This window comes from Gymnodraco acuticeps, unplaced genomic scaffold (genome assembly GCF_902827175.1).
Source record: "Gymnodraco acuticeps unplaced genomic scaffold, fGymAcu1.1, whole genome shotgun sequence".
NCBI classification, from domain to species: Eukaryota; Metazoa; Chordata; class Actinopteri; order Perciformes; family Bathydraconidae; genus Gymnodraco; species Gymnodraco acuticeps.
This window is the reverse complement of record NW_022992226.1, coordinates 355,016-367,840: the sequence shown is the minus strand read 5'-3', so window position 1 is coordinate 367,840 and position 12,825 is coordinate 355,016.

Below are 12,825 nucleotides of genomic sequence, written 5' to 3'. Positions count from 1 at the left end.
GTTTAAGTTAATGCGGGCTCTGTTTAACTACAGCAAAACTTTATAAAATCATAGATTTACAAATTGTCACACAGCTCATGCAATGTAATCCAAATCCAGAGTTGGGTGTAATGCGTTACAAATGTATTAATGCATTACTTTTTGCTGTAACGCAGTAATGTAATGCATTACTAATTAAATGTGGGTAATATAATAACCGTTACAATTCTCAGTAATGCAGGTTACAACACATTTTAACCCGAAATTAAGTGGTGTTTCGTTTTTTAAGAATTCACCAACATCGTGAGACATTCCGACACCAGAGAATAGATTAGTAAACCTAGTTGATTATCCTGAAGGGTGTTCTTTTCCCCATAATGACCAAGTCGCTGCACATTATCCCGCTTATTACACGGCCAGATACTAAACAAACTAACGACTCAACTCCCAATATTAATTGAAATGATTTAAAAATTATTGTATTTCTTCTGCTAAGAAAAAAAAAACTCCGTTCCACGGCACACCAATGGATGGAACTGCGACAACAAACAACAACTTTACTGCAGCACTGTCCAAGTCTGTTCACAGTTTCTGATCCACTAACAAGCTACATTTTAGCATTTAAAAATACCTAGTGTTAGAAATGAAAAGCAATGTTTGATAGCATAATGTAGCTTAAACATACCGTCAGTTTAAATGCTATTTTATTCTGGAAAAAACGGAAGTTCTCAATACCAAGCTTTTATTCTGAAAATCCTTCATCTCCGGTTAGCATTTAGCATGTGGCTAATATACCATTTCCTATAGATGTGCATTTAGCAGCGAAATGACATGGAGTGATGCACACCGAAACCTACTGATTTAACACTACAATTAATTGAACCAAGAGATTATTATTGCTGAATATTAAATTAAGGTACAGTGTATTTGAATACGTTATTGTTTACAGACGTGGGTAGCATGTGACAACATCCGGAACTACCGGAAACCAAAATGCTGTGAAGTATTTCCTGTATTTTTTAGAGTGTTGATTTCAGCGTTTGAAATGTATTTAGATGAAAAGTCATGAAAGAGATTAGGAGGGGAAGAGGCGTGTCTAGTTATACAATCAATGTAAAATGTCGAAATCCTCCGTTTAACGCAATATCGGACACAGAAGAACGAGGGGGAAGTCTCCTACGTCACCACAGCCCCTAGAGAGGAGGAGCAAACAGCCAGAAAGCGGGAAGGACGAAGGCTTGTGAGCTCTCTGCTGGACGGCCGACCACTGCGAGAGGAAGCTGCAGCCTTTCTCTCCTCACTGAACAATATTCTGCTTGTAATATACCCGCGCCTTTTTTAATTAAAGTACCATTTGAACCTTCTCAGAGACTCCATTTATTTTCCTTTTAAAGCTTCTCTCCTGGACGCGAGAATAACGAACACAGCATAACACTAGCCATTATTTTGCGGTTGTTTTGGTGAAAGTAACTCAAAAGTAATATAAAAGTAGTGTAACTCGATGGAGTCTAATGGAGTAGACGGATCTAACAGGTGGTCCTGGTACTTCATATAAATCCATTAACATCCTGCTATTTTTTTTTCTAATTCGACCAAAACTTGACCCAGTTTAAGATTAAAGCTATCTGTGATCTACTATTGGGATATATGTGCAGCTATCATGCCTCCAAAGGTGAACAAGACGACTGCTAGCTTAACCAGTAGCATGGTTGAGGCTAACGGCCCCTACACACGGCGGCGTGCGTTACCGCTTGGCGTGTCTGAAGCTTGGGGATTTTTTACGAACAACGCGACCAACAACCAATCACATGAATGTCCCGCCCCGGACATACAAAGCAAAGCATTCATGCTACATCCATGCTGGCTAAATATACTGTCTATGCTTGCTAGCTGTCCATTCAAACGAAGTACACTGGATATAAACTCCCCAAACAGGCGAAAACCTACCAGTTTCACCCACTGTCTCTGCCACCTCCCCCCATGCCTGGCTCCTCCGGTTTGTATCCCTGTATGTAAAGAGGGACTGGTCATATAGTACCGCCACGATCATTTTCTCCTCCATTTTTTGACATGGGAAATAACTGCGGTCTGGCTCTCCCAACATACACGCGGTTTGATTGGCTAGCGCTTGTAATGTCAGATTTGCATACGCGGGATTTGATTGGCTGACGCCTCCGTCGAGGCGGCAAAAGTAGAACATTGCTCTACTTTTGCAGCGAGCACCGCGAGAGAAGCTACGCTTTGCTCCCACAATGCAGTTCGGCGAATCGTGACGTCACCCCATTCAAAGTGAATGGGCAGAAGCGTTGAAGCGGCAACGCACGCCGCCGTGTGTAGGCTCCGTAAGGATCAACGCAACGAGATGCTAGAGGACATCCGCAGAATTGTAAGGGAAGTGATTCAAGATGAAGTTTCCTCGCTCAAGACAGACATTCAGCTTGCAATTGCACCAGTAAGAGCTGAATTGGATGAATGTAAGACTCAACTTGCTGATCATGAGGAAGGTTTAAACACCCTGGCCGCCCGGATTGACTCTCTGGAAGCCCGCAGCACTCAGCTAGCTAAAGACAACGCTAAATTACAATTGAAAACAGATGACCTGGAGAATAGAGGGAGACGTTGCAATCTACGTATTGTTGGAATACCAGATGGTGTTGAACAAGGCAACCCTACTACGTTCATCTCTAACATGCTTCACGAATTGTTTACCGGACTGGAGAAAGCACCGGTGTTGTCGTTGAACTGGTTACACCGGGGAACTCGTGACGTTCTATGCGGTAGGAATGGGGCGTGTACTTTGAGGAGCCATTGTCGAATAACCAGGAAATACACATTTCGATCGCTTCTTCTGTTGTTTACATTTATCTTTTGGTATATTTGGCTCCATAGGAACACTTTGATGCACATTCAGTACCAGTGTGTGAGGTTGTGGTTGCTATGCCGATATCCGGATATACAGCGAGAACTACAAAATTTCAATGAGGTGACTGGGGATGTCTGTTCAAAACATTGCAAACGTGAATAAATCATTTCAAATATGTATTTGTCTCCGACTTTCATTTGTACATCGTTGTTAATGTGATGTTTAGTAGCTTTGATAGCTGTCCATACCTCCAGACAGCCTAAAAGTAAGACACAAGCTGTTTACTCACAGCCCGAATACAGCATCGAGATCCGTGGCCAGCTGTGATCCTCTCCGATTAACTTGTGACAGGACTTCTGTAGCTATTCTCCAGCCAGCAAGGTTTTTATTAAATACCTCTCATCACAACAAGACTCTACACTGTGCAGAAAAAAAACAACATAAATGAAAATAACCTTGCTGGATAGCTTAGAATGAAACAAACAAACTATCTTCCATGGCTGATAGCCGTTATTGATGTCACAGTAACGGCTAAACCACAGACAAGTCCAGCGGGGCACAAGTTGAATCCATATAATGAAAATGTTATTTTATATATATATATATATATATATATATATATATATATATATATATTAGGGCTGTGAAGTTAGTCAGCTGTCAAGTTTGCTAACGTTAACACGTTAATAACGCGTTAACGCAAAAAAAATTAACGCCACTAATTATTTTATTTATATTATTTATTTTTATTTGATATCTCTCTAGGGCTCTGGTCAAAACTAATGTGTTGACTATGTCCATTTTTATTTTTTCTACGTACACACGTGTGTAAAATAGTTCAGAAATGACACTGAATGTGTTGAATTGCCTTTGACACAGCAGTGTGTTAAAAAAAAAAAATGACACATTAATTCTAGGAGTGTAATACTTTTACAAACACTATGGTAATAATATGCATTCATTATGACAATATCATATTACTATAGGAGTGGTCTATAGTGTGTTCAAAAAACAACTACAGAAACACTATATATTATAGCTACTATAGTTATAATATTTAAAATAATATAGGAATACTACAAAGATCTAGATACATAGTATTACTATTGAAAGTACAATGGCACTACAGAAAAGACTATAGTAATACGATAGCTGGTGAAAAATACTATAGAACTTACTGTAGGATACTATACAACTCTTATAGTATACTATAGTAATACTATAGTTCATTTTCGTAAGGGGAAAGTCGGAGACAAATACATATTTGAAATGATTTATTCACGTTTGCAATGTTTTGAACAGACATCCCCAGTCACCTCATTGTCATTTTGTAGTCCTTGCTTAGGGTTGCCAACTTCCAGAAATGGAGAAACGGGACACCCGCGCGTGATTTTCGGGTTTCTGGCGGATTTAGTTACTTTTTTTTGTTACTTTATTTCGGTTTTAGGGTTAGGCAGTGCCTAATAGTCTAATAAATATAAAATCATTGCCAGTCTTATCAGTTGCAAGTGTGTATTTGTTGTAATAATGACAAAAACACAATACATTTCACAGTAATGGCCTATAATAAAAAATAAAAACGATTTCCTTCAAAAATGATGATTCGTCATCACGCTCGTGACCCCGCGGCGAGCTGGGGGTGACACACCCACGGCCAGCTCACCGCCCGCCGATTTTGCGGCAGCTCTTTCCCTCAAGAACTCTAACGAAAAAGCTCTATAATGGAAGGAAAACGTTTTTTACTTGACTTCTTTTCTAAAAAGAATATAATTCACAAGAAGAAAGAGGCTAGCAGCACCGAAGCTACAAGTGAAGCTGCTACTAGTACTACATCATCAGAAGAGCCGCCTCAAGACGTGGATAATGCTAGCTAACGTGCACGTTAGCTGCGCTAGCAACGTTCCCCTGGCTAGCTCAAGTGCACCTTTCCCAGAGGTATGGACGGAGGAGATGTGGCGGAGGAAACAAGAGGCTACCCGTGGATAGACTGCAAAGCTGGGAAACTGGGCTGCAAAGTTTGTTCATCCATTTCGGATTTATCAGTCTTCAAAACGCAAGGTGTGTGTGTGTGTGTGGGTGTAGCAGCGCTGTCTGCTTATTTGCAATGTAGGCTAGGCCTAATCAGAATAATTTTAAGTCCAGATTCAATGTTTGCATTAGTAGGCTATATTTTTCGTTTCGTTTATTTAATAAGTTAATTTCAGGACAACTTTGGGAATTTTGTTTGTTTGTTATGAGTTTTAAATAGATTTTGAAAGTGGAGATAGAGAGAAGCAGCGCTGTCTGCTTAGTTGTAGCTTATGCAATTTAGGCCTATTAATTGTTGTAATTTATGTGCCAGTGTATCCATGGTTTTGAGTCTGTGTGTGTGTTGAGCGCAGCGCCGTCTGTTTTTTGAAGTACAGTAACTAAAGTAGGACTAAGCATACCGGTAGTTTCTGTGGACCTGTCTGCCCGTTTTGTGAGTGCACTGGGCGCGTGTGCACTTGTGTGGCATTGTTTGAGATTACCTAATTAAAATAGCGTAAAAAAATCCCCACTACACCACTGGGGTTAGGGTTATGTTATTTAATTCTCTTGGGGGAGCCAGCCCCCTAGGGTTCGAGGGGTCAAACCCCCCAAAACCCTCAAAATGCATAGAAAACTATGCATACCTATAACACAATACAAACACAATGGTCTTACATCTGCATTAGGCTACTACATCACATTGTACATCAACATGTTCAAATCGGATAGGTGGGCACTAGGGACATCTGGGCACCTCGATGTACAATTGGCTATTTTGTCCAAAATGTTAAAAAATAAATATTTGAAAAATGGTATTAACTAATGCAAAGTATACATGATGTGAACATGCACGGTACATCATTATTAGACTTAATGTTATCCTTCAACCAACCATTTCCCCAGCATTTTCCCATCAATCAGCTGACTGACTCTCTCACACACACACACACACACACACACACACACACACACACACACACACACACACACACACACACACACACACACACACACACACACACACACACACACACACACACACACACACACACACACACACACACACACACACACACACACACACACACACACACACACACACCGAGACAGATCTCCACTCACAGGCTTTACCCAACTGTGTTTTTCTTCCACTGTTTGTTGTAAGACACAAGTATTTTCTTTTTAGAAGGGCCAGGGCCCAGAACCACATCCTCTCTCTCTTCTCCTCTTTCATTGTCACCTCCTCCACCGGCAGCGCTCATTTTCCCACACGACTGAACAGGCTGACATGCCCACCGGAGAAAATCTCACACACACACACACACACACACACACACACACACACACACACACACACACACACACACACACACACACACACACACACACACACACACACACACACACACACACACACACACACACACACGCTCGCACGCACACACGTGCGAGCATTGTGCCTGCCCTGTCAACTGAGCGGTCCTAGTGCCCTTCACATACAGCATACAAACACACAGGCACGCAGCCAGACACACTGCATTGTGCGCAAACAGGAAAATATTTTTTATTTTTCCCTTTACACGGGAGTCCGGGACAAACAAAGTCCCGTACGGGACACGCCCCTTTTGGCTCAAATACGGGGCGTCCCGGCTAATACGGGACGGTTGGCAACCCTATCCTCGCTGTACGCGTCCGGATATCGGCATCGCAACCACAACCTCACGGTACTGAATGTGCATCAAAGTGTTCCTATGGAGCCAAATATACCAAAAGATAAATGTAAACAACAGAAGAAGCGATCGAAATGTGTATTTCCTGGTTATTCGACAATGGCTCCTCAAAGTACACGTCCCATTCCTACCGTTATAGAATGTCACAAGTTCCCCGGTGTAACCAGTTAAACGGCAACACCGGTACTTGACTGTGCTCACCGTGTACCCGTTTCCCGACCTAAAGACGGAGAGCGCCCACGCTCCTTCCTCTGTAAAGTTCATCTTTTTCAAGTGAAAGAGGAAATACTGAAACTCTCAGGTCAGAAAGGCAAGCTAGTGCTCGGTGGCACCCAGATGTTCATATTCCCTGACTACAGCGCAGATTTGGACAAGCGCAGAGCGGCATATAATGAGGTGAAGGCTGTGCTTCGCAGGGCAGACGTCAGATATGGGCTCCTTTACCCGGCACGACTGCGGATCACTTTCGGCAGTGAGACGAGGATTTTCGACTCTCCCCAATCCGCGATGGAATACTACACTAAGAAGATAAAGCCTACAGCCGAAAATATGTGAACATTTGTGCTGTTTGTGCCAAGCGGGTCGTCGGTTAAATCAAGGAGTCGTTTACCACGGACTGGAAATCGGGATCGGAATGCTCCGGGTGGATGAGGCCTGATTTATCTCGAGAATTACGCTGCTTATATCTTGAAAATGCCTCATGTAAGGGCCTTTCTTTCTTTCTTTTTTCGTGATCATATTCCTTGTAACGTTTAAACAGGCTTTTCATTCACGGGAACTTTTGGGACTCTTTCCCTGAGATCTCCTCCTGCAGGTTTGGTCTGTCTTGTTCACCGGTTGCTTCAGTTCGAGTTTAACTTCAGTAACTACTTAATCAATGTATCTTTTCATGTTTAAAGCATCTTTTTTCACTTCTCATAGTAACAGGTGCTCACAAGATCATACAGATAGCATATAAGCAAAACGTATTTGTGAGAGGGTTTAGCTTTGAGCAAAATACCTGTTACAATTATTTTGCACATGTCTTTTGGGTCTTGTTTTATGTGATTATTGTTTTTAGCTTAGAATAAGGACACTAGAGGAGTTCAATGCTGGATAATCACATTCTGTTAACTAAGGACCGAAAGTGGTTAGATATTTAGGTAATGGCGGTTAGAGCTTGTTAAGCTTTGGGAAATACACTGTTTGTGTTTTGTGTGTTATAGTCTGTTTTTTTTTGTTTTTTTTTCTTATGGTTTCTGTTATGAATGCTCCAGAGTACGGCAATATTTTAGCACCTTAATCTATGACCAGCTTGCACTTCAGCTCTCCATTCTTTCAGTAAGAAATCTTCAATGACGACTCCATCTGCCCGTCCTGGGGTGTATGGCTGCCAGGTCAACTTTGTCAGCTGGAACTGTAAGGGCCTTAATCAACCTGTAAAGCGTAAGAAATTCCTCTCCCATCTTCAGAACCTCAAGGTAAATATTGCATTTCTCCAGGAAATACATTTAAGGATTTCAGACCATTCAAAACTTAAAACTCAGTGGGTGAGGTGTATCACTCCAAATGCAATGGTAAAGCTAGAGGCACTGCTATACTTATTCACAAATCCGTACCCGTTGTTGTATCTCAGATCACTGAAGACCGCAATGGTCAAAATGTTATGGTATCTGGCTCACTGTATAACACACCCTTAACTCTTATTAATGTTTACCCACCGAACTGTGATGATTATATGTTTTTTAATGAACTATTCTTAAATGTGCCTGTTGCTGAGGGTCACCAATTGATAGTGGGGAGACATGAATTGTGTTCTAAACCCAAAGTTAGACCGCTCTTCAGCACGACCCATGCAGTTAACAAAATGTGCATTGGGTCTGCAGTCACACTTATGGCACATTTCCACTGCAGCGGGGTAGCCCCGTTTAAGCGTCCCTAAGCGTCCTCGCTCAGGCCTCAGGCTGTCGAGCTCCCGCTGGATTTTATCATCCCCAATGAGATGTAGGAACGTCGTCACCTCCTCGGTCGACCACGGTGTGCTTTTCTTGTCACGGTTTGTGTGGGAAAGAGGACCCAAATGCAGACTTAAGGGACAAAATAATTCCTTTATTTCAAGGTACAATATCTTAGACACAGAACAGAACACTCACCGCAGAATTACTCAAAACACAAGACGAACCGACAAAGACAGACGGAAAAACAAAAAATTAAATACACCCAGGACTAATCAAACAAACACGAGACAGGTGAGGAGGTAGGAGAAAACACAGAGGCACCAGGTGAACACAATCGGGTAATCAGGGAGGGAAAACAGACAGAAAGCAACAGGCAGGAAACGGGGGTGAACAATTTACAAAATCGCATCACTAAGCCACCAGGGTGGGTGGAGGGGGTCTGGAGGACAGGCTTGGGCTGACAGCCCAGGGACACGGCAGAGGACCAGGAAGGGGTCTCGGGCGGACGGCCCGGGGGCAAGGCAGAGGACCAGGAAGGGGTCTCGGGCGGACGGCCCGGGGGCAAGGCAGAGTCCAAAATGGGGACCATGGAGGGGCGAAGGCAGCGGCAGGAAGAGTCAGGGGGCCGGGCCCGAGGGCGAAGGCAACGCCAGGAAGAGTCAGGGGGCCGGGCTCGAGGGCGAAGACCAGAGAGCTCCGGAGGCCGGGCAGGAAGGCGCTGACGGGACAGTGCCGGAGACCGGGCAGGACCCGGTGTCGGAGCTGGTGGGACAGGCCTCGGCAGGATCCCCCACGGAAGAGGACCAGGACACGGGATTTGCAGGATCCCCGGCAGGAGAGCAGTCGGCGGGGCCTCCAACGGCACAGGACAAAGGATTGGCAGGACCCCCGGCAGAAGAGTAGACGGCGGGGCCTCCAACGGCACAGGACAAAGGATTGGCAGGACCCCCGGCAGAAGAGTAGACGGCGGGGCCTCCAACGGCACAGGACATAGGGTTGGCAGGACCCCCGGCAGGAGAGTAGTCGGCGGGGCCTCCAACGAGACAGGGCAAGGAGCTGGCAGGACCCCCGGCAGGAGAGTAGACAACGGGACAGGACAAGGGGTTGGCAGGACCCCCGGCAGGAGAGTAGTCGGCGGGACCTCCAACAGCACAGGACAAAGGGTTGGCAGGACCCCCGGCAGGTGAGTAGTCGGCGGGACCTCCAACGAGACAGGACAAGGAGCTGGCGTCGTCTGGGGAGCCAGCAGGAGACGAGGTGCTGGAGTCGGCCGGTACGCCGACAAGACTCGGGGAGCTGGCGTCGGCTGGGGAGCCAGCAGAAGACGAGGTGCTGGAGTCGGCCGGTACGCCGACAAGACTCGGGGAGCTGGCGTCGGCTGGGGAGCCAGCAGAAGACGAGGTGCTGGAGTCGGCCGGTACGCCGACAAGACTCGGGGAGCTGGCGTCGGCTGGGGAGCCAGCCCTGTAGCCGAAACTGGAGTCGAGCCCATGGCTTCCGGGGCCGGTACTGAAGCCGGAACCATGGCTGCTGGGGCCGGAACCATGGCTGCGGGGGTCGAAATTGAAGCCAGAATCATGGCTGTAAGGTCCGGTTCTGGAGCCGGAAATATGGCTATAAGGTCCGGTTCTGGAGCCGGAAACATGGCTGAAAGGTCCGGTTCTGGAGCCGGAATCATGGCTGTAAGGTCCGGTTCTGAAGCCGGAAACATGGCTGTAAGGTCCGGTTCTGGAGCCGGAAACATGGCTGTAAGGTCTGGTTCTGGAGCCGGAAACATGGCTGTAAGGTCCGGAGCTGAAGCCTGGATCATTGCTGTGTGGGCCGGTACTGAAGCCGGAACCTCCAACGGCACTTCAGTAGGGACTGGAGAGGGAACTCGAGAGGGGACTCGAGAGGGAACTTGAGATGGGACTAGAGTTGGGATTTGAGAAGGGACTAGGGAAGGGACTAAAGGAGGGACTGGAGATGGGACTAGAGATGGGACTAGAGGAGAGACTTGAGAAGGGACTAGAGAAGTGACCTGAGGAGGGACTTGGGAAGGGACTAGAGGGTGGACCAGAGAAGGGACTAGAGAACCATGGCCACTGGGGCCAGAACTGGGACCGGAATCATGGCTCTTGGGGCTCGGGCTGCAAGCCTGGACTTGCGACTCCTTCTCTTAGAAGCCGCCTGAAGGCTCCGTGGACCTCCAAAAGCCAGACGAGTTCCAGAAAACGACTCCTGGACAGGAGCAGGAACTGGGGCAGAAGCACTGGTTGACTCCAGACGGAACACAGCGAGACGTTTGTATTCAGCAGGCTGGAAATCACACACCCAGAGGAAGTTCAAAATCCAGCCAGGTAAGAATTTCACCAAGTCTGGTTTCTCCATAGCCAACCGGTGCGCCTCTACCAGAGCGGCCTCCCTCTGCCGAACACTGGACGCTCCCTTCCACCAATCATAGCAGCAAGCCAAATAAAAGGAAAAATGTTGTAGTTCCACCTCAAATGGATCATCTGCTGGGTCCATTTCTGGTCGGTTCGTTCTGTCACGGTTTGTGTGGGAAACAGGACCCAAATGCAGACTTAAGGGACAAAAGAATTCCTTTATTTCAAGGTACAATATCTTAGACACAGAACAGAACACTCACCGCAGAATTACTCAAAACACAAGACGAACCGACAAAGACAGACGGAAAAACCAGAACTTAAATACACCCAGGACTAATCAAACAAACACGAGACAGGTGAGGAGGTAGGAGAAAACACAGAGGCACCAGGTGAACACAATCTGGTAATCAGGGAGGGAAAACAGACAGAAAGCAACAGGCAGGAAACGGGGGTGAACACTTTACAAAATAAAACAGGAAACCCAAAGATAGAAAAAGACAAGACAAAACAACAACACAGACAGATCGTGACATTTCTTTGACGTTGCCATTTTTGTAGCTCCTCCGTTTACAAAAATGCTGTGTATAAAAATGCTGCAAGCTTGCTTCTAGATATATATGCGACGCTAGGGATGATCTCGCGCGCGATCTTGTGACGTTTCTCTCTGACCAATCAGCAGTCGAGAGTGTTGACGTCACTAGTTCAGCCCTGGCCTGATAGAACCACGATTTTATGGGGCCGGAAAAAGAGGGAAAAAGTACCCGCTAGCCGGTGCTACGCTATATGGAAAGGCCACCAAAAACTGGCCTGGCCGCTTGAGGACGGTTAAGGACGCTTAAACGGGGCTACCCGCTGCAGTGGAAATGCGCCATTAGAGACTCTGGGAGCCGTAGATGCGTGGCGCTTCCTCTTCCCGTCAGCTAGGCAGTACTCTTTTTTTTCCCCTGTTCACCAATCGTACTCACGCATCTATTACTTTTTCATTGACAAACGCCTTCTTCCGATGGTAAAAAAGTGCTCCTATGATGCTATAATAATATCAGATCATTGTCCTTTGATCATGGAGCTATGCTTTGAGAATCAACCAACGCCTTCTCGATCTTGGAGATTTAATACTTACTTACTATCTGATGAAACCTTCATAAAATGCATATCTTCAGAAATTGACATCTTTTTTTAGATGACTATTGATAAAGACATGAAATGGAGTTCTGTCTGGGAAAGTCTTAACGCATATATCCGTGGGAAAATAATCTCTTATAGCTCCTTCAAAAACAAACAAAGAAGGATGCGCTTGCTGGAGTTGACCAATATGATTTTAAATTTGGATCAGCAACATTCTGCTTCTCCATCTCCTGATTTATATAAACAGAGATTATGTTTACAGACAGAATTTAATCTTCTTTCTACTAGGCAGACTGAACAGCCTTTAGCAAAAATCTTACTCCTGTTTTAAAAGAAATGTATGATGAATCCTTAAGATCCAGTTCCTTACCGCCAACCTTAAATGAAGCTACAATATCCTTACTCTTAAAACCAAATAAAGACCTATTAGAACCTTTGTCATACCGCCCAATCTCTTTATTGAATGTTGATTTTAAAATATTATCCAAATGCCTTGCTAGACGCCTGGAAAAACAGTTGCCAACAATAATATCGCAGGATCAAACCGGGTTTATTAAAGGGAGGCACGTTTTTTTTAATATACGCAGACTGTTTCAAATCTTACGGCCCGTCCACACACAGGCATGAAACAAATCTTTCAAAGCTTCGCCCATTCACTTGAATGGGGTGACGTAGAAGATTTAGAATCTTCGCCGAACTGCATTGTGGGGAGCGGAGCATGGCTTTGCAAGCATCGTGAGCATCAAAAGTTGAGCAATGTTCAACTTTTGATGCTCCCGATGCTTTCGAAGCTGGCATCAGCCAATCAAATC